This window comes from Meles meles, chromosome 9 (assembly GCF_922984935.1).
Source record: "Meles meles chromosome 9, mMelMel3.1 paternal haplotype, whole genome shotgun sequence".
NCBI lineage: Eukaryota > Metazoa > Chordata > Mammalia > Carnivora > Mustelidae > Meles > Meles meles.
The window spans coordinates 39,327,920-39,350,711 of record NC_060074.1 but is presented as its reverse complement, the minus strand read 5'-3'; the positions used below and the strand labels follow the sequence as shown (position 1 = coordinate 39,350,711).

The window sequence follows — 22,792 nt, the reverse complement described above, 5'->3', positions numbered from 1 at the left end:
TTTTTCAAAATTATAGGTCTATGATTTGAGAATATTTTTAAGATGAATCTATAGACATGCCTTTTATTTTTTATGATTTTTTAAAAAGATTTTATTTATTTATTTGACAAAGAGAGACAGTGAGAGAGGGAATACAAGCAGGGGAAGCGGGAGAGGGAGAAGCAGGCTCCCGACCCAGCAGGGAGCCCGATGTGGGGCTGGATCCCAGGCCACTGGAATCATGACCTGAGCCAAAGGCAGATGCTTAACTACTGAGCCACCCAGGCCCTCCTAGACATGCCTTTTAGACATGGATTCCAACATGATGTGACCAATTTCTTGTTCCTAGACTTTACCTCAATCTAAGCAAGCCAGAGGCAAATACCAGGATTAGAAGGAAACTGACAATATGCCATCAAACCACGGGAGCAATTTCAGTGAACATCAGGTAGGAATATCTTGCAGTAGACATGTCTCCTCCTGTCCTAAGCACTGATGCATCCAGGACTAGGCTAAAAGGAAAGTGAGAGATTCCAGTAGAAGAAACCCAAAGCTTACCTAGCAGCCTATCAGACACGTTATGTAAATTACTACCACCACCCTAGCCTGTGAGCCGTTACGTGTGCCAAAGCCATGGGATCCACCTTGAATCTGCACTACACCAAGCATAGTGGGTAGCAAAAGTCCTATACAATTTATCCAGTTTGGGTTCTGTGGCAGATAAAGATTAACTGTGGGGGAGCTGACTCAGAGGACCCCTGTTATTCTCCAGGCATTCCAGCTTGTCACTGTCCTTAAAAGTGCAGAGTTTCAAACTGAACCATATATTCCATATGTGATCTGACCAGCCAAGACTACCCATCCGTATTATTTCATAAATGTACTCTCAGAGTCCGTCAAGAGCTTTGATAGTCACATACATGGCTGCTTTCCACTGAGCAGTTTAATTGACCTAAGTCTTCTCCACATGTTTTATATGGAGCTACATCTTCACCCACTGTATACTTCTACATTTTGGGACATACCTGCAGGACTGAATAATTCTTCCTATTGAAGCACTTCTATCTTAGATTCAGTATACAATAGGATATTTCAAATTTTTTTCTTGGATCCTAACATCTGTTATCCAGTGTTTTATTAGCTTTCCCTACCAGATTCCTGCCAACTACTAATCTGATCAGCAGTCACACAGGTCTTCCTTTACTCCCTATTAATAGTACAAATAATGAAGCTTTCCAATTAAAGCATGCCATCAATCTGTATTGTGTGTACAGCCATTTAAACAACCACAAGGCCACCAGGCCACCTAACTGCATTACCACTAGCAGTGACAGCTTACAGATTTCTCTGACCGTATGACACACATATATTCACACATAAAAAATAAGTATCATACATACACGTACAGTACCAAAGAGTACTTATCCTTACATACTAAAATTACCATGTTATTCTCCATTCTATTTTATTCTGTCCTAGTCCCCTGTTTCCTTCCTCCCTCTTTAAATGCTAAGCTGATTTCACAAAAGAATGATAGGATGGAATCTATAGTTTGTAAAACTTAGAATCAATCTGAGGAGCTCTTTTACTAATGACAGCTAACTTACAGTGTTGAACTTTTCCAATTATCGTAAGGCAAAAAGATTTCATGACTTGGTTTAAGACTCAAGATTAGGAGGTGCCTGGGTGGCTCAGTGGGTTAAAGCCTCTGCCTTTGACTCAGGTCATGATCCCAGGGTCCCGGAATCCAGCCCCGCATCAGGCTCTCTGCTCAGCGGGGAGCCTGCTTCCTCCTCTCTCTCTCTCTCTGCCTGCCTGTGATCTGTCAAATAAATAAAAAAAAATCTTTAAAAAAAGAGTCAAAATTAGTTACATACTACAAAGTCTTATTGAGAAACATCTGTAATACATGAATTAACTAATTCCATGGATATGTTAAAGGCCTTTTATCAATATGATGTGCCATCTTTAATTTTATCTACATTGATTCATTTACAGATGGTCTTAAGGATTTAAGAGTGACATTGTTATAGTTTTAGAATTAGTTCCAGAAAATGTGAACGTCAAAACTATTTCTTTACAAATTAATACTGTATTTTAATAATACAAAATTTAATAATACAAAAGGTTAATCAATGTCCACATTTTAAAATATGAAGCCATCAGTCTCAAGCATGAAATCATATATCCATTTCTCTTCTAGTTAAATTTACTGCTCACTTTGCTGCAGGGTTGTGTAAACATAGTCCACATGATCATGGGCAAACATCATGGTTTCACTCATGTTTTAGTAAATAAGAAAAGCAAAAGCCAATCCTGCTCTTTTAAAAAGATGATAATTCCCTCAAAAGAATGTGTAATTAAAAACTGGAACTGTAAAGAAGTGAGAAAATTGGAAACAAAGGTCAAATACTGAAAAAAAAGGTTTTTAGAAAATTATTTTTGTGTCAAGATAGATCAAAAAAGTAAAAAAAATGCTGTGGTTCTAAAAGGGTACACCTGAGAGTGGTGAAATGATTTTTATTTTTTCTTTTTAGTTATTCTGATGAAAAACCACATTTTGAAAAAACAACTGCCTTTTGAAAATTTACAACCTTCAGGGGCACCTGGGTGGTTCAGCTGGTTGACCGTCTGACTCTTGATTTCAGCTCAGGTCCATGATTTCAGGGTCGTGGGATCGAGCGCCATGCTGGGCTCCACGCTCAGCAAGGAGTCTGCTTGGGACTCTCTCCCTCTCCCTCTGCCCCTCCCCGCCAATGCATATGTGTGCTTGCGGTCTCTTTTTCAGATAAATAAAAGAAAGAAAGAAAGAAAATTAGCAACCTTCAAACTTCTATCTAGAGGATCAGATATAAACCTGGAAAATCATTCTCCTTCAAGGTCCAGCACTGCTATTTCTGTTCTGGCCATACGCCCATGAAAGCACAAACATGCCACAAAACCAGCCTGAGCTGCAGCACCATAGTTGGAGATCTGAAGATCTGTTTCCTTTTTAAACTGCTCTAAGGCCACCGTATAGAGTGGTATTTAGTGTAAATAGGCTTTTTCCAGCAGAAAGTATTCAGAGTCACAGAATACACAGTTCCGGGGCCTTTTAGAGGATTATGTAAAACATTTTACCCAAAGAGGATTTCTCCTAAGGAGTCAACACATCCTTTCCACCCCTCAGCCTGTGGTACACATTCACTAGTTGTTGTTCCAGGACTTCGAATACAACTTGGGGAGACAAGCTGTACACACAGAAAGACTATAATCTATAGAGACTAACGCATGCCACAAGATCCTGTATGAAAAAGCCCAAATAAGTGATATAAGGAGCAAGTTCAGGGGAAAGACACAGTACTGTGTGCTCAAGACCTCAGATTTCAACTGAGATGCTTCTTGAGCTGCGTTTTATAAACAGGATAAACTTGGATCAGAGTCAGAAGATGTATTACAATTGAGAGCTGGAGAGCTTCATGCAACAATCTGAATTATGATAAGAAAACAAAAATTATTTTGTAATGTTATCAAGCTCTGGTGGGTAATAAAGTATCAAGTGAAGAGGAAGGCAGAAGGTAAAAAAAAAAAACACAAAAAACAACCTCACTGTAAACTCAAGGGTTGTTTACAGAATAATCACATGCCTTCTTTTATTGCCCAAAGAACATTCCACACTTGATGGAGTGGTGCTTTCCAGGGGAGTGTTGACATCACAATACAGTCACAATGGAAAACTTGCTTTTTAATCTGAAAGCTGTATCTAAAATACACAACAAAAACATATCCAAGGAAGTCCAAAAAAGTTAAGGTTTAGGTAGAGACCCCAAAACATTCAGAAAGCACTATGATGGATGCCTGCATATTACATATATACATCCAAGTACCTGCATCTACTTAAGACTGAAAATATATTTCTTTCTACAAAAGTACTGAATGTGGGACTCCATGTTTCCTTTACTATTTCAGCAGAAGAATCTACTAACTCAAGTGAATGTAGGGACTACAATATTTGTGAGAGTGATCTATAATCTGCAAAAAAGCCATACAGAGATTATTTCTGCACTGGCCTCAAAAATCGACCTTCTTGGTTTTTATTTCCGAAATGCTTGGATTATTGCTAGCCATATCGCCAAACTGTCAGAATCTTAGTGGTTCAAACAGGAAGTTAATGTTAATGAAAACTGGGCTTTCTACAGGTATTTCTTGGCGGGGGAGGTGGGCAGAGGGTGAGCTTGCCCCAGTGGGAGACTGATAATGCAGGCTTTGAAATTTTTCCAGACTAAAGTAACGTCAGCCATGAATCATGTTTTTGAGCCCAAATACCTCATTCTTACCAATTTTTTATACTGCACTTCGGTGTCAGAGATTTAACAAAAATTTTTAAACTACTACTTTATGACGTTAAACATACCTGCATGTTAAATACAGAACAATTTTTTGAGGAAAACACTGACCTGGCCTCTGAATCAATTTCTATAACTAAATTTAAAATCAAGTCCTGGGGGCGCCTGGGTGGCTCAGTGGATTAAGCCGCTGCCTTCGGCTCAGGTCATGATCTCGGGATCCTGGGATCGAGCCCCGCATCGGGCTCTCTGCTCGGCAGGGAGCCTGCTTCCTCCTCTCTCTCTGCCTGCCTCTCTGCCTACTTGTGATCTTCTCTCTGTCAAATAAATAAATAAAATCTTTAAAAATAAAAAAAAAATAAAATAAAATCAAGTCCTGGTTAAGCTCTTTAATTTTCGAGGGCCAATACTGGTGCTGCTGGCCAGTTCAGCTATCTGTTAAAGCAGAGTGGTTACTAGAACACTATAACCTTGGACTTCTCTAGTACCCAATTTTAATAAAAAGTTCAATGGTAGGAACAATTATAGAGGGCCAGTTCCAAAGCTCCAGAACATCAGAAAAGTAATGATTTAACTGAACTGTACTCTGGCCTAATATTATTCCTTGTTTTTATACTAAGATAGCTTAAACTTGAACTTGGGTACTTCACTCTTACAGGTACTGTAGAGAATTGAGAGAAGTATTAAGGACTCAGAGCCTATATTAATAAAGGATCCACAGGGTCTCAATTCCTAGAATAACTTCTACATTTCTCCTAAGTGGCTGATTTGTTTTTTATCTCATGAACAGTCTTGCTATTCTTGTTTTCTTCTTTGTTCTGGCCACTAAAACTCAGAGCCACAGGTGTGGTTCCCAACTAGCTAGTGTCAAAGACTCATCTTTATTCATGTACTTATTACCCTGTCCAGCGAATCATTCTCTTCGCCTTTACTTATTTTTCCTTGGCTCCTTATGTGTTTGGGGTGAGGTGGGGAGGAAAGAGGGGACATAAGGGGGAAGAAAAGAGAAGGAACTATTACCCTAACTTTTTCCATTTCCCTCAACTGGAAAGCAAGGAACATGAAAGAATAGCTAATTTTAGCATGAGGGTGTGGCTTTTAACCTTAATCATGATAAATTTGTTAAATACTGTGTGATCAATTCTCCTGTTTAGGTGAAAATAGGTGACCCTGCTAAGGGGACATTCTGTCTGGGAGACATTACTAAATCAAGTCAAACAGGGAAAGTGTATCAAGGCAATCAGCATGTATGGAGTACAGTAAAATAAGGAACTTCTGTCATTTTTCTTTATAGTCAAAGAATTCCTACCTGTGTAACAATGGCCCCGGCCTTCAATTCTGTCTCTCAAACAGCCCCTACTCCAGTGCACAAGGCCTATTTAGTCCCTGTCATTCTGGTGAGAATGAATAAAAGTATTTCCAAGTTTATTCAACATCTTTTTCAAGCCCCTACTAAGTGTGAGGCATTGAAGACATTAAGTTCTAAATGGCTGCCTTTCGAGAAAAATACTTTTTAATCAGTTATATGAAATGTATTCCATTCAACTAATATTAAAAATACCATTCAAAAATTAAAATGGTTAAGTTGTACATTTAAATTTCTGTTCTATATTCTACTCCTATCTCTTCTCAGAAATGAGAAACAACAGTAAGAATACAAGTTGGGTAAGGGCAGGGCGGGAGGGTGACAGGCAAAGGGCACAAGGTAAATGTTAACAAACTACAAATGATGAGAAACTAAAATGCCACCCAATCAAATACTGGTACTTTAGACTAAAAGCAGATTAACAAAGTAGAACATTCCACCCTTGGGTAGCAAACATTCCAATCCCTCCCTGTGTATTTCTGGGATTGCCAAGGGACTATCAGCGCAGTAGCTTTTAGTCAGGGGTGGAATTCCTTTGGGATTCTGTGATCCAGGCCTTTAGACTCCTCTGGGCCTTGAGGATATCTACCGGCAGAGGAGCCTGCTTTTCAGGCCAAAGTAAGAGATAAGGGACAAAATGAGAACAGGAAGGAATATGTGGCCTCGGAATGGACAAATAACCAAGAAGTTCATCTCAACTTATTTTTGGACGCCTGAAACAAATCAGACGGGAGGAGAAGAACCTCAATAATCCTCACAGTTGTGAAGGTCAGAGGGTCATTCTACCTTGCACCCAGCACCATCTCCCTTCTAGCAACTGCTCCCCACCCCCAACCATTAACATAACTACAGTGGGAGGTGCCACAGTCCCGTAAGAACCACACTCCTGCCGGCCCTAGCAAAGTAACCTAGAGGGGAAGGCAGACCTCTCCTTGAAGTCTCTATTGCGGGGCTGAAGCTCCACAAAAGCACATTTATGAAATGCAGATGGCCAGGATTGCTATCAGGCGGGAACGACCTGTGTGCACAATGAGTCTGAGTAAGCAGAGAAATGCAGGAGCGAGTGCACGGTCATAATGGAGTTTGTGCTCCTGGTTCCAATTGCTGGTGAAGACCCTAGGGCACTGTTGCCTTTTCCCACACTTGCAGTGTTTTGACTCTGCCTGAGATAAGCTTTCACTAAATCCCTACCTTGTTGGAAAAAACAAGAGTTCCAAGCAACACAGAGCCTACCTGAAAGCTATCCCTGCTCTACTCCTGTGCCCCAGAAAGGCAGCTCTAACAAAGGCAGGACTCAGACATTTGTCCTCTCAACCTCTGAGAGGACCCAGACCTGCCTCATGGACACTAAGACTGGCACTGTCTTTATTCTTGATGTACTCTGCATACCTGCATTTGCAGCTGAAGATCTGAAATGTGTCATTAAATGACAGAGGAAGAAACATGAAAATAGTAACAACGTGAAAACAGGTGTGTCTCTTTATTCTGAGAATAAAGTTCGAGATTATTCAAACAAATGCAAATTAAATGCACTTTTCTCCTAGCCATCCTAAAATGAACTCTCAAGATGATCTTGTCAAATCCTGATTTTTCCTTTTGGATACCACTGCTCTAAAACTTGGAATATGGAAAAGAAAGTATACAGATTAAAAAACTACATAAATATAAGTGTCTGAATAGTGGTGTTACTACCTCCTTGAAAAGTTTTATGGCACCCAAGCATGACCACTTAACTAGAACGCCATACCTTCTCTTCTTTAGTCGTTCCTGAGAAGTGGAGGGAGAGTGGAAGAGGCAATCTGGGCGAAAACAAGGTGTTTACATTTAGAGTCTCAGTGTCTGACTTGAGGTAAAACAGAATACTGTAGAGTTAGAACATCATGGCTCTCATTCAGAGAGCAAAGTCAAGGCAATGGAGTGAAAAGCCCTCTTGGTTCCTGAGGGACCAGGTAGCTGCTGTGGCTCTGGAACTAGTGCCTCAAAACCAAGCAACTTGAGGATCTGACAAGACAGCCTTGTGCCCTGAGCACCAAAAACGAGGACGGGGGTCAAGAAACAGCTAGTTTTGCAAAGGCCAAATGTTAGATGACATAATTTATCATCCTAACCAGGACAATTTGGCAAATGAAGGGGGATGTGATGAATAATTACATACGGACAAGAGTGCATAAACCTGGACTTTCCCTGGCAAATAGGGCTTTTGGTCACGCATACCAAACTGTGGCTATCTTCCTTCCCCTATGACCAGCCAACTTTTCTATTTTATTTCCCCTGAGGGCAAAGCACCCTCCACTTAAGGCAGAGCCACGTGGTCACCTGCACATAAATATTAGTGGTGATGAAAATCAGTCTCTCTTGGCAATATTTGGTTATTTCAAATCATTTTATATCTATAATTCACTGCATTTGTAGAGGAATATGCCCATGTCACAGTCCCTCCTACCTTAGGTGTTTCATTTTTTGTATAATGAGATTTTTCCGCTAATATTTTTATAACTGAACACTGCTAGAAAGAAAAAAAATGCTACAAATTTTTCATATCTTTATGTGGTATATGGTTCTCTTACTGAACTCTTACTTCCAGTTTTCAGTTGGTTCTGTCGGTTTTCCTAGGTTTTATTCTAACATCTGCACACATTGTTATTTTCCACCATTTTTTCCCAATAGTTACATGTTTTATTTGATGTTTTCTTGCATTGGCCAGGGTGGTATAGAATATGAGAAGTGTTACCGGGCATGCCTATTTCACTTTCTTATTTCAAGGGGGAATTCTACTACTGTTTTCCCGTTGGCAGGCTGTTTGCTGTTGGTTTAAGGCAGATACTCTTTTATCTCCCACCAGCTTTTAAAGAGCTCATAATCAAGAACTGGTCAAACAGCATTGTTATCTTGGCACACGAGGGGGCAATATGTACCGCTGAGACGTCAAGGGTTTGAAACTCCAGGCTCTGTGACTTACCACCAATTTATCCTGGGGCAGATTATTTTACCTCTTGATCTAAACTCCTTCATCTGCAAAATGAAGGTAATAATAACACCAATAACAACCTCTTTGTCGGGGTTATTGGGGAGATTAATTGAAATAATTAGAATGGCTGGCACACAGTACATACCAAGAATTACGTGTTATTTGCCCTCTTTAATTAAGAGAGTTTCCTATTTAATTATTTGCTGATGTTTTACTTAGGATTTTCGTGACTACTTCCATAAATGAAACTGAAACATAGCATTCTTCCTTTGAAATGTCTTATCAGGTTGCTGTTCTTATATTCTATCAGGTTTCTAAGGGTTTTTGCTAGTTTTGAAACATGATTTTGTTATATTTTGGTAGTCTAGGATCTAGAATAAATGAGTATTTATTGAAAAGTCTCTTTAAATTTTTAAAGAGAACTTATAATTTCTGTATCATCCAGATCCAGATCTCCATTCACTTTTTTGGCTGGGAGGCCATGGCCTTTAAACTGTATGTAATACATTACATTCCATGATTAATAATCTGTTCAAGTGCTCCACTTTTTTTAAAAAAATTATTTATTTGAGAGGAAGAGAGAGAGAGAGAATGTACATGGGGCAAGGGGTGGGGGGAGAAGGAGGAGAGAGGAGGACAGAGAGAGAAGCAGACTCTACGCTGCACTTGGAGCCCCACATGGGGCTCGATCTCACAACCCTGAAATCACAACCTGAGGCTGAAACCAAGAGTCAGACACTTAATCAACTGAGCCACCCAGGCACCCCTTTAAGTGCTCCACTTCTTTTTTTTTTTTTTTTAAACACATTGCATTTTTTAAAAATTTTTTAAAGATTTTATTTCTTTATTTGACAGAGAGAGAGAGAGATCACAAGTAGGCAAAGAGGCAGGCAGGCAGAGAGAGAGAGAGAGAGACAGAGAGACAGAGCGAGGAGGAAGCAGGCTCCCCAGTGAGCGGGGAGCCCGATATGGGCCTCGATCCCAGGACCCTGAGATCATGACCTGAGCTGAAGGCAGAGGCTTTAACCCACTGAGCTACCCAGGCACCCCAAGTGCTCCACTTCTTAAGACAGTTCTGAAAAGCAACCAGTTCTACTTTTATCATTAGATCTTTCAAAACTGTACATAACACACTCATTTAGACTCAGTTTTCTCTGCTCAATTCTTTCTGGATGTACTCCTCTGTCTTGCTCCTTCTATTTCTTATTTCTTCCTCCTTTCAACAATAAAATCCTCTGTAAAAGGTAGTTTTGCCCCTTCCACACACCTATGGGGTGTTTGCACACAGTATACGATGCTAAGCAGACTCATCTCTGTCTTCCTTCACCATATGTAAGTTTAAAAGTGGGGCAGCCTTCCTAAGACAAACAAGAAAAAAATGAACATGCCTTAACCTCTCCACCACCCCCATGAGGGTTTTACCTTGTGTGAAGAAGGAATGTACTCTACTGTTCAGCACTCTTCCCATCAACACAGGTTCCAATCACACACTACACAGTGTTGAGGAATAAAAGCAAGACTAGCTCTTGAGTAAACAAATGGGTATGACCAATTATAAAGAACAAAGATGAATAATTTTAACAATATAAAGCTAGAAAATATTTACCATGCTGTGTGCACAAACCAGGAAGAAGTTACCAGTTCTAGTTCCTTCAAGTGCCTTGCCTACTTGAGAAGGCAAGGCACAGGGATGTGGGCCATTCAATCTGTGACTAATTTGCTATAAAGCACTTAGGAAAAGCATATGATACAGCTTATATTCTAATGCAATGAACATAAGTAAAATAATCTTGTAAAAACATCAAAATAACTTCAAGTCCTAGCAAATATTCCAACTTACACACTTTACATTTTTTAGATAATCTCAAGTATGAATGAAACTATGAATCTTTACAGATACCTGTATCCTCCCTACATCCTTACCTAAGACACAGAGAATTCTATTACAAAAGGAAATAGTTACTAAACTATACTGGGTAGCTTCTAAAAATCAACACTTTGCTAAGGACTCACTCCCTTCTGGAGTATGTCCCAGCAATCAACATCAATTTCAGTCTCTACAATTTGTGGATTCCATCTTTCCCTTCTTTGGACAAACAGTGCATCAGTATCTCTAATCTTCCTGCACAGCTCCTTCTCTTCACAGCTCCTCAAAGGTCACTGACAGCAAATCAGTAATGTGAACATTCTCTCAGTGTCCCAGGACCTCACACATCCTGACCAGAAAACTGGACCTCACGTTTCTGTAACAGAAATTCCCTATGTTCCTGGATGATTCTATGTTCAGTACCTTGTGGTGGAAGCAAGAGTTTGGTGGGTTAAGACTGTACACTCTGGGACCAGGGTTTCAAATCTAGGTGTACGACTTCAGACCAATTATCTAGCTTCTTTTTTCTGCATTTACGCACCCGAAAACATGGGAATGAAAATACGGTTATTATAGGATTAAATGAGGTCAAGATAGAGAGGCTTTCAACTTTATGCCAGCCACTAACATATATATGCTATGTTAGCGATTTTTAATTTTTACTTCATTTTTTTGCTCATACACGTAGAGAACCTTCAGGCTACCTCAACACTGAACTGGTATACCTCAACGAAGACAAATGGGCAATAAAATAGACAAACAGCTGGGGCGCCTGGGGGCTCAGGTCATGATCCCAGGTCCTGGGATAGAGCCCCACAGTGGGCTCCCTGCTCAGCAGGAAGCCTGCTTCTCCCTCTCCCGCTCTCCCTGCTTGTGTTCCAGCTTTCACTAGCTCTCTGTCAAATAAATAAATAAAATGTTTAAAAAAGAGAGAGACAGACAAACAGAAACATTTACTCAGGGACCGACAACACCAACACCTCAGTAGGTGAGGTAAATGTTGCCAAGCTATGCTCAGGACAACAGTGAACAGTCTACAAACTAGATTTGGCCCCCACCATTGTAAATCTCCTCTAAAGATCCCTTTTCTTGGGTCAGGACACAAAATTAAACTCCCAAGAGCAATATAAAATACTGAGGATGTAGGAATTTTAAAAGCTGCAGAAATGAGCATAAAACAAGCAACAGCAACTTCTGCTTTGCCTTGTTCTTCTTTTAGTGAATTAAAACTACCAGAATGCCAAATTAATCACTGATGTAGCTATGTACATATCTGTACTTCATGACATTATAAAAGCAAGATTATTCTAAATTTAAGATACCGTTAAAAGAGAATAGTTTAAAAATATACAATATGGCATAAAGATCACCAATTGTGAGTCCATTTGCAACTACGAGGCAAAACAATTTTAAGTGGGTCCTTTTGACTATTTTAAAACTATTCCAGAAGGCTGATATCCCAACGAATGACACATCTAGCTACAGATCAAAAAGAGTCCAGGTTCACTGAAGGCCACTTTAACACTTACAAAGGCTTAAAGTATTTTTGAAAATGTGTATGGTACAGCGAGAGTCTTAGAGCCTCAGTTATCACAAAAGCTAAAATGGACTGGGCACTTAGAGCATATCAGGCATGTTATGTAAAGCATTTCTCACTGAATTCTCGCAAGTACTTTATGTGTAGGTTCTATTCTTGTTATTTTACAGATGAGAAAGCTGAGGCAAAATGGCATTAAATACCCACCCAACAAAACACCACCAGAATCTAAATGCAGGAATTCCAAGTCTAGAGCCCCTCTCCTTATCTTAATGCTGAGCTTTAGTTTTCTACCAGTCTCTCCAAGGCCTTCTCCCAGTAGTACCTTAGGCATTTATAAACTCATGTAATTGCTCAGTGTTTCTCAAATTACATGGAGCATTGTTTTAGTCGCTCATTACATTAAAAAATAAAGCAGAATGAAAACTATCTGAACACATCGTACACAGGAAGACCCAAGTATTGTTTGGTGAAACTTCTTTCTCAGTTTTGACAGTGTGTTTATGTATGGTGCTGGGTCACTAATCAAAAATGTAATTTCTCACCATAGGTTGAAGTTAAAAAAAGAAAGAAAAAGGCTTGAAAAGCCACTTATCTGAAGTATTCATTCTTTTACTTAACAAAACTGAAAATAAATTATTCCAACCTTTGTTGGATTTCAAACCTGACATAAGTAATCATCACAATCAAAAAGTAAATGCTCTTTGAATTTCATACTATGTATGGATATTAAATAGTCTGTAAATAAGATTTCTCAGGGTGCTGGGGTGGCTCAGTGGGTTAAGCCTCTGCCTTTGGCTCAGGTCATGGTCTCAGGGTCCTGGGATAGAGCCCTGCATCGGGCTCCCTCTCTGCTCAGCAGGGAGCCTGCTCTCCACCCCCCCCCACCTCCTTGTGATCTCTCACTCTGTCAAATAAATAAATAAAATCTTAAAAAAAAAAAAAAAAAAGATTTCTCAAACTGTATTCTAGTAGAAACCCTCCAAGACTTTGGGGGGAGTGTTTCCTGAGTGGAGGGGGTGTTCTTGTGACCAAATAAATTTGGCAAATTGGGGGGCACGTGGGTGGCTCAGTGGGTTAAGGCCTCTGCCTTCAGCTCAGGTCATGATTCCAGGGTCTTGGGATCCAGCCCCACATCAGGCTCTCTGCTCAGCAGGGAGCCTGCTTCCTCCTCTCTCTCTCTACCTGCCTTTCTGCCTACTTGTGATCTGTCAAATAGATAAATAAAATCTTAAAAAAAAAAAATTGGCAAACTGGGAAATACTGCACATTATATTTCCTTTCTGGACAGCCACAATGTACATTACTAAAAACTCTGACAAACTCTGATGAAAAACAATAACACTACCAAACAATAATCACTACCAAAAATTAAAATCTGATTGACAGTTTTTAACCCAATGTTTTCCCAAACTTAAATTTCATTCTGAAACTTCTCTCACCAACAGCCAATCTCTCATAAGACTAATGTTGTACAAAACAGAATCTGTGAAACACTGGTTTAAGTGAGCTTACCTGAAAAAGGGAGATCCTAATAAACTTCAGCTATTATAGTTTGTACACCTTGAAATAAGCACAAATACAGCTGAGATAAATAAAATACACAGAAAATGGTATTTTGGTTACTATTTCATCTCTGCTGAGCAGTTTTATCAGAATATCACACACCTCTATCATTTAATAAGCATTTACAGAAACAAGTATTCTAATCTAAAAACACAAGGTGGGAGAAGAGGGAAGAGAAGAGGTATGAAAAAAGATTTTAAATAAATTACTATCTATTTCAAAGATTTCAAATAAATTACTATCTACAGTACAAAACTTAGATACTTACAGTACAAAACTTAGAGAAAAACTCACACATGAACACAAGAAGAACAGAGAATAAAACCATACTATCCAGGGCCAAATGATCTGTAAAGGTCACATTCGTGACCTGAGTTCCGTCTCCCTGTCTGGAGAATTCAGAAGTAAATGAACTGGCTGACAACATGCCAGCAGAGAGGGAAAGAGTTGTTTACCTAGACTAGGAACTCTTTGCAACTGGCATATAGAATAGGACTCAGCATAATGGGCTATAAAAACTGCTTGTGGAACAAATTAACTCATAATAGATGTTTAGGAGTTATGAACGCTCAGGGGTGGCAAACAGCTGCCATCTCTTATCAGTGAGAGAACCTCAGCTGGAAATGACCCTATGATCCAAGCCAGCATACCACATTTATTAGCAGATTAGAATCAATTACAGTCGAAGAATACTTATCTTAAGCATGTTCTTCACATCTTCAAATGTGATTCTACATTTTGGTCCTTTCCACTTTTCCACTCTTGTTGCCTTTGGTAATATTTTTCCTTTTCCCAAAACGAAGAGTTCTTAGAACTTCACAGTATATATATACTTAAAAGCTGACAATGAATTTGATGTAAAGCTTGTGGATTTGTTAATCATTAACTTGACTTACTAAGCTTGTACTTTACAAGCAGATAACATTTAGTTCTTAACCATTTATTCCTAAGTACAAAAGCAGAAAATACATATTGTGATGTTACATTACCTGAAGCAGAGAGCTACCATATGGTGAACTAAGTAAGACCAGGCACCTGGCCAACCAGAAGAGAACAATGTTAAAGAATGGTTACAGGCCGTAAAGCTCTTGTAAAGAAATGGTCTTAAAGACTACAGCAAAAGGAGAGGTACGCAGTACAAGAGCAAAAAAGACAAGTCAGAAAAGTCTACACACAGGATCACTGAAAATAAGAGCAAAAGAAAGGGACTTTCAGTCTGGTCCCATTCGCATAATAATGGCATGACTGAAGCCCAAAGAGGTGGAGTGACTTGCCCAGAGTGAAATGATTAGTCACTGAGTCAGGCAGGACCCAGCCCAGGCCTTCCAATCTCCAGGCTTCTGTGCTGCCCACTGTAACAAAAGCCTCCCATCTTCTCAACAAGACAAGCATGAAAAATAAACATTACCCACTGGCCTAACTAAAACTAGAAACCACTAATCAAATTACAGCTCTCAACAACCAGAGTATGTCGAACAAACCATCTCATTTTGTACTATAACAGGGTTACTGTCTGGAAATCTACTAAAATCCTCATTAAGCTTTATTTACAAACCTCAATTCTGAAGTACTGAATCAAAAATGGTCAGGAAAAAACCAAGACCCTATTAAGGAAAATAAAACTCAATACCATATTCCAAGGAGCACACATTTTAAAGTGAGGCAAATCTGGGTTCAAATCCCAGCTCAACTGTACAATGCCTGTGTAACTTTGGACAAGTCCCTCCACTTTCATTTTCCATCTGGAATGATGCTAGAGAACTACCTCCTTAGAAGTCTGTCCAACACTCCTCGGTACTCAATGGTAATTTTCTTCCCCGATCTATTTTGGGTTTTTGTCTATTTCAACTTTTAACTTCATACAACCACCCCTAAGAAACTTGCCAGCTACATCAAAATGATAAACACAAATAAACACCTTTAAAAAAGGATTATGCACCAAAGACCATTTAATATGTGAAAATAATCTTTGTAAATGTTAGTGTAAAGGTTCAAAAAAGACATTACTGCATAAAGTATAAAACTTAATTTCTTTCAAGCAAACTAGATAAAGAATGAAGAGAAGCAGGCTCTGAGGCCAGTCCCGTGGCTAATAAGTCACACGACCCTGAGCAGGTTGACTCCACTTTGTAGAAAGCCCCACCAGTTACAGGTCAAGGTTCATCACGCACTGCTCTAGTAACGGTGGACCTGTGCCCATCTGCAGAAATAGGGTCTCTAAAATTCTCCCCTTTCTTCTCCCCTGAAACAGTCTGGCATCAGCAGCATCACAAAACTTACTATGTCCAGCACTTGGTATGTGCCAGGCCCTGTTCTGAGCATGTCAGATGTAGTAACTACTTTAATTCCGCTACAGTTTTCTCAGATATGGTGTATATCACACCTGTCCAAGAAATCCAAGCTACAGTGAAGTGGAGGAACTTGCCTAACATCATAGAGGCCACAGGACAGTGGGGGTTTAACCATTCAGGGAGTCTGGTTGCAGGGAGTCTGCTAGTGCTTTGAAGCACTAGTAACAATGCCACTCAGAAGTAAATAAATTCCAGAGTGGGCTTTAACTACAGACATGTAGAAAGAAATGTATTTCTTCTTTGGGCCCAAATATAGCTCATACCTAATGCACTGTGGAGGGAGAGAACCATGAGTGATGTGTTCACAGTTCCTTGTAGGAGATCAAGCTACAGTTCGTTAGACAAAGTTATAAAACAGCAACTTAAGATCAAGCTACAAAAGGTGTATTTTGTTTCTTGAACATTTTATGAAAATAATCCAAATGTTGTGATGTTTTAACATTATCATACCTCCTTAGTCCTCAAGGAGTGATCTGATGGATAATGTTCCCAAGGAATAATTATCATGTAAAACCAGACTGCTACTAAATACTGGTTAACTAGACTTTCTCCGTTTTTGTAACCATGCATATGAAAATGCGGATATACATATAAACAAGCAAACCCAAACCTACAACACTGTACTTTGAGTATCAAAATCTCAAGTTAGACACACTGTATCATGTGAATGGGTGTGTGCTGGACACTGCCTACATAAATGGCCAGGCGGTCTTTACCTCCCTCCTCTGGGGCCACTTCACACCTGACTGACCTCCTGCAATTCCCTGCATGCCAATCTTCCTTCCTCTGCCAGTTTACCATCCCAGCTGCTAATAAAGCACAATCCCACCATCCCCTCACCCCTTCTAAAAGCACAGTGGAGCCAGGAGGCTCAGTATCGTAGAGAATGATACCTACATATATGCACACACACAAATCCCAAAATAAAATGCTAATGGCAACAACCTGTTAACCTTCATTCATCACTATCAGTCCAGCACCTGTCACTTGTAGTAACTCTTATAGTAACTTGTAGTAACTCTTCTCACAATCCTGGGAAGGTCTGAGAAGCAGACGTGGACGTGGAACAAACATTTAACATTTACCGGTCTACTCTACAACTGCTGGTAGTAGAAATGTTTGCCTCACTTTGCTCTGCCATCATACTCTGGACTGATAAAGGCGGTGACTAGGGTCCAGTCAGATAGCATCAGAATGATGAGACAACAGAGGAAGAACTCCCATACAGCTCAGTTCCTTCTTTAATTAAGGGTGGCCCCCACACCAGTCTTCTTTCCAGTAAAAACCAAACTACAGACTTATGACTAAATTGTTATGCAATTTTTAGGCTACTTGATTTAATCTGCGTTCATACAAATACAAGATCTTTACATCTTTAGAAATAATAAAACAAGTCCCAAGCAAGCTAACCTGATAGAGGTGGAATGTGATTTTCTTTCCCACAATTTTATAACACAACAAAGTTTTACCAACATTTCTGCTGTTATCCATACTAATCCACCTAACACATTCCTATTTCTGGAACACCAGACAACATCCATAAAATAAAATTCCTAGTTAAAAGGAGCAGTGGAAAAGGAGAAAGTGGATTTGTAAAACAGAAACACCACCAGAAAGGTAGCCAGAAGACACTACCTGAAGTGAAATTCTACCCTATAGTGGATTTTATATTTTGTGTGCTGGAGGTGGATGTGGATTTATGTCTGTATTTTTATGGCAGATGGCAAAGCTGTGACTAATCAATAATCAATCCCTCCTGGAAAAAAATGCTCTAGGGAAAGCAAGGTAGTAATTACAGAGATCTATAAACTACAAAAGATGGTCAAAGAAAAAACTTTAAATATTCAAAAATTATAAAGGATGTTTTGTGGTATATACCTTTGCAATATAAAAATAAAGATTCAAATAAAACCAAATGATAAAGCCAAACCCCATACCTACATTAGACTTTCCTAACTACTCTTTTACACTAACTTTATGAAAATTTATACAATCTAACTCAACATCTCACTTTATATCCCATTAGAAACAGAAACAGAGAATTAATACATTTAGAATGTAAAGCAAAAGGAAAAAGAAAAACAACTGGTTTAAGCAAGAACCTGCAGTCTAAATGCTAATGAACTAAAGTGAACTGTCTTGAAACGGGAAAAAAAAAAGTCCCTTTTGTTATAGCAGCAAATTATTTCACCAGATTCTGTATTTTACTATCGAAACACCAACATAAAAACTACATGTAGCCTGCATCTTTGTGATGTCATGATCAAAAAGTATTAACCTATATATATAGCCCTGGTATAAAGACTATTTTTTAGAGGTGGGAGGGCAGGGAGGGTAAGGTGGGATGGGGAGGTGTATCACTGTGTATGGGAGATACTACACCAGATAAGAAAATCTTTTTAAAAAGTACATCTACTCGGGGCAGCTGGGTGGCTCAGCTGTAAATGTCTGCCTTCGGCTCAGGTCATAATCCCAGGGTCCTGGAATCGAGCCCCTCCCCCACCCCCGCTTCACATCCAGCTCCCGGGTCAGCGGGAAGCCTGCTTCTCCCCTCACTCCCCCTGCTGTGTTACCCTCTCTCGCCACGTCTCCGTCAAATAAATAAAATCTTTAAAAAAAGTTCACATCTACTCATATAGCAGAGATGTGTGATCTCTTCCATATCTGATGACAACACACACCCCGAATAATAAAGCCTTTCTTCAATCAGCAATAGGATCTAAATCCTACAAATAATAAATATACTTCAAACAAGGCACCTTTAGAAACAGTTCGGCCAGGGCGCCTGGGTGGCTCGGTTAGTTAAGCCACTAAGGCTCAGGTCGTGATCCTGGAATCCCTGGATCCAGTCCTGCATCAGCCTCCCAGCTCCGCACGGGGACTCTGCTTCTCCCTCTGACCTTCTCCCCTCTCATGCTCTCTCTCTCAAATAAATAAACAAATAAATACACCTTTTTTAAAAAGTTCAGCCCACAGCAGCAGTTATTAAGCATGACTACTGCATGTTATCTGAGATAAATACAAACTTGTCAGAAAAAAGGAATACACTTAAGACTTCCCTTACTTGGGTAAAAATATTTTACATAAAGATACTTAATGACAAAAAACTTTAATAAAATTTATATATATGTGCAGTTTTTATTTCATCACGCGAGGAAAAAATAAGCATAAGAAGACTGAAAAGGAAATATGCAAAACCAAATCTAAGTGGTAAGATTACAGAAGATAATTTTAAAAAATTTTCCAGTACCTATTTCACTTTATAAGTTTTTTCAACTGAAAAAAGTTGACATTCACTCGTCATATAAACAAACAACAAACAAGTGTTTATGAAACTAACATGGGTTCTGAGCTGCTTCCACAAATCATATATTCTAGACCTCAAGTAAAGCTAATTATCTGCTAGTAATTTGGGAAAAAAATGTACAAAATCAAGCTAGATTTTCACTTCTCACTCTCCCATATTTATATAACTGAAAATAAAGAAATGTTTACCTTTCTATAAAAAATTTCTATGTCCAACTTGCCATCCCAGAATGCTAGTAACAATCTGATTTTTTAAAATCATCAATTTAGACCGCTTTACAAAATGCCATTTCGAAGAAGTTATGATCAACTCAGTAATTCCAAAGTGTAGCCACCTTATTATACACCGTGGGAGAAGTTTTGATGCATTTTAGTGAACCTCACCAACAGAATTGCCTTATGTGCCGAAGAGCTTATTTTACACGCATCTTTCCATTACCTCTTAAGAGCATGATATCTAAATGAAGCTTTTTGCAAAAGGTAGTTTGCTTAGCCTGGACATGAATTTATTTGTAGCTGTCAAAATCGATCTCAAACTACATTATATTCAAGGCACAGAACGTCAACTCTTCACTGGGCCCCCTTCTCTTTCTTCCACAAGACGGCCTTTAATATCTCCTAGCTTACATTTCCGGGCTCATGAGTCACTGAGTAAGGAGCTCTAAGTTTACCTTAGAATGCCACTCGAATAGATCCTCTACAATATTCAAGGGTCTGGCCCCCCAATACCTCTGTAGCCTACCCTTAACTCCCCAACATGGCCACAGGCAACTGAATTATCCACTATTTCTAGACTATGCCTTTTTATCTTTGTCCTCTAGTTTGCTGTCCCTCCTCATACCGTCTCTTCCCCGTCCGTCCTCTCCCAAACCCCATCGGGCCTTCAAGACCCAGCTTGGCACCGCCTCGCCCAGGAAGCCTTCCAGATCTCTGCTAGGCGGAAGCGATCGATCGGTACGGTCATCCCGGGGTGTCTTTCTAGCACTTTGTAGTTCTTTCACAGGACTTATCACCTCTTTCCTGGTATCGAGGTTATTTGCGTACTGGTCTTATCTCCCACACCAGAGCGTAAGCTCCTCGGGGGAGGGGGCCTTGGGCCCCGGTTCCCCTTCGAATCCCTCTGGCGCGGACCAACCACAGCGCCCGCACGCAGTGCAGCGCTCGGCTTGGTTCAACCGAACTCGGGAACGCTCCGGCCGCACAATTCCTAACCATAAGTCAGTTAGGCATTTTCCCCAAATGAAGATCACAAAAGATGCTACCTGCCTCCCCACAGCAGGAAGTTTACCAGGGGCCAGGAGTGAGGCGGCCAGAGCCGTGTGCGATGGGAATGACAGCTGGCCCGACCCGCACCTCCCTGCTCATCCGACTCTGGCCGCGGACGCCCCCACTCTCCAGCCCTGCCAGAGAACCGCGAAGGGTGGCAGGGGAGCACCGGGCGCCCAGAGCCCCGGCCACAGGCCGCTGAGAGCCGCGCAGGCGGGGGCTAGAAGGGAAGGCTCCGCAAGGGGCCCGGGCCGGGTCGGGCCGAGCCGAGCAGGGAGGGCGGGCCAGGCGGGCCCGCCGCCTCCGCCACCGGAGAAAATGGAGGCAGCCCGGGGGCCGGTGACGGGCCGGGGCAGGCGGAAGCCGGGCGGGCGTCTGCGCCGCGAGCAGGGCCGGGCAGGGGGTCACTCACCGGGCTGGGCCGGGCGGCTCCCTCTCCGCCTCCGCGTCGTCGCCGTCCCCGTCCTCGGCCGCCGCCGCCTCGGGCTGCTCGCTGGGTCCCCGCGGCGCGGCTCGGGCGCTCGGCCCCTCCGTTGTCTTTCGCCTGCTCCTGCTCCCGGCGACCGGCGGCGGCGGCGGTGCGCGGGCAGACGGCGGCCCAGGGGCTCCCGCGGCGGCCGCTGCACTGCTGCGCTCACTCGCTTGGGCTGCGGCTGCGGCTGCGGCTGCTGCTGCGGGACCCGGCGCCGCCTTCGCCTGCTGCTGGAGGATCAGTCTCTCCCAGGCCTCGCCGCTCCCCGCTCCCGGCCCGAGCCCGGCTTTGACGTACGCACTGCGCAGCCGCGGAGGGCGCGACGTCGGGCGGTGCCGCAACGCCCCCTGCGGCCTCGGGCGCGCCCCAGCGGCGGGGAGGACTCGCGACAGCGGAGTCCGCGCCTAGGCCAAAGAGGAAGGGGACGCAGAGAAAAAGCAGCGGCGGGAGGAAGGGAAGGTGTGTGTGGCGGGGCGGGGGTGTTCTTTCACCTGCCGCTTCAGTGTTGGTGCTCAGCCTTTCTCGGCTGACTCAGCACTCTTCCTGGAAGAATCCTTCGTCCGCCTTCTACGACCACTTCCTCAACCGTTAACAAAGCTTTATTTTTTCTAAATGCCAGGGGGCCCACTTTGTGTAGACAAGAGTCTTTCATGCTTGCGAGGGACAGATAACTCTCATGAACTATCCTCTGAGCAAGAGTGCAGAAAGTGATGGAATGATCCAGATTAATAGGACTCAACAGTCTGGATTTAAACTCCAGCTCCACGATGTGGTCTCCAATGGATTATTTCATGTCCCTGTGCCGGGGTTCCTTTACACACACACACACACACGCACGCACGCACGCACACGCACACAACGTATAGCAATACAGGACGATAGGCTTATGAGGATGAACAAGATAGTGCATCGCAAAGCTCGGGCAGCAGATACATAGAAAGGCCATGCATGTATATTTTTGTTTCATTCTGTTGCTTTGGTTTAATTTGTAATAGAACCGGGTATTTTCGAGCATCTACTGTGTGCGGCTATTCTAGGCGGCAGGACAGTGGACAGAGCAGTCCCCGCTCCTGAGATATGCCAATAAATAAACCAACACATATAGGAGGACATTGGGTGGTTTCTGGTGCTGTGGAGACGAACAGCACAGACTAAGGAGGGAAGAGAAAGGAAGATACTGTTAGTTACAGCACTCCTACAGGGAACAGCTACATGAAGAAAGCAGGTTGTGAGCTTTCTGTATGGAAAGGCAGAGGAAACGGCAAGGATGAAGGCCCCGAGTTGGGACACCAGGAAGCCCAACAAGGCAAGCGCACTGAGGGAGGGGAGAGGGGGAAATAGGAGGAGAGAAGGGGGAACCAAATAAAACAAAGTGAGGACTTTGGTTTTCACTCTCCATGAAATGGGAAGCTATTTGGAGGGTTTCAAGCAGAGAAAGGCCGTGGGCTGAGCCTTCAAAAGACTGTAAAGACCAGTCCGAAGGGCCTGTGGGTTTCAGCCAAGACACTGGTTAGAAAGCCTTTGAAATAATCCCATCAAGAGAAGACAGGCTCAGCGGTGGGTGGTAACAGTGGAAGAGTAAAGAAGCGGTCAGGTTCTAGACACATTGAAAAGGTAGAGCTCAAAAAAAAAAAAAAAGGTAGAGCTCACAGATTTTTGCTGATTTTTTTGGTTTTTGGCTTTTCAAGCAACTGGAAGATACAGTTGGTGAAATGAAGATTTAAACAGAAGGAGACAGGAAGGGAGGAACTCAAGAATACATATGGGGTCGTATTAAGTTTGAGCTGCC

General features: G+C 41.7%; 1 protein-coding gene across 1 annotated transcript in view; it reads right to left on the bottom strand.

The window, feature by feature from the left end:
- The window catches only part of CAB39 (calcium binding protein 39), an 86,580-nt gene extending 65,283 nt beyond the window's left edge, over window positions 1–21,297 (bottom strand). The window contains exon 1 of the mRNA XM_046018880.1: window positions 20,944–21,297. The gene's annotated coding sequence lies outside the window, so the exon portion shown is untranslated. The remainder of the gene's footprint in view (window positions 1–20,943) is intronic.
- Window positions 21,298–22,792: the final 1,495 nt, after the last annotated feature.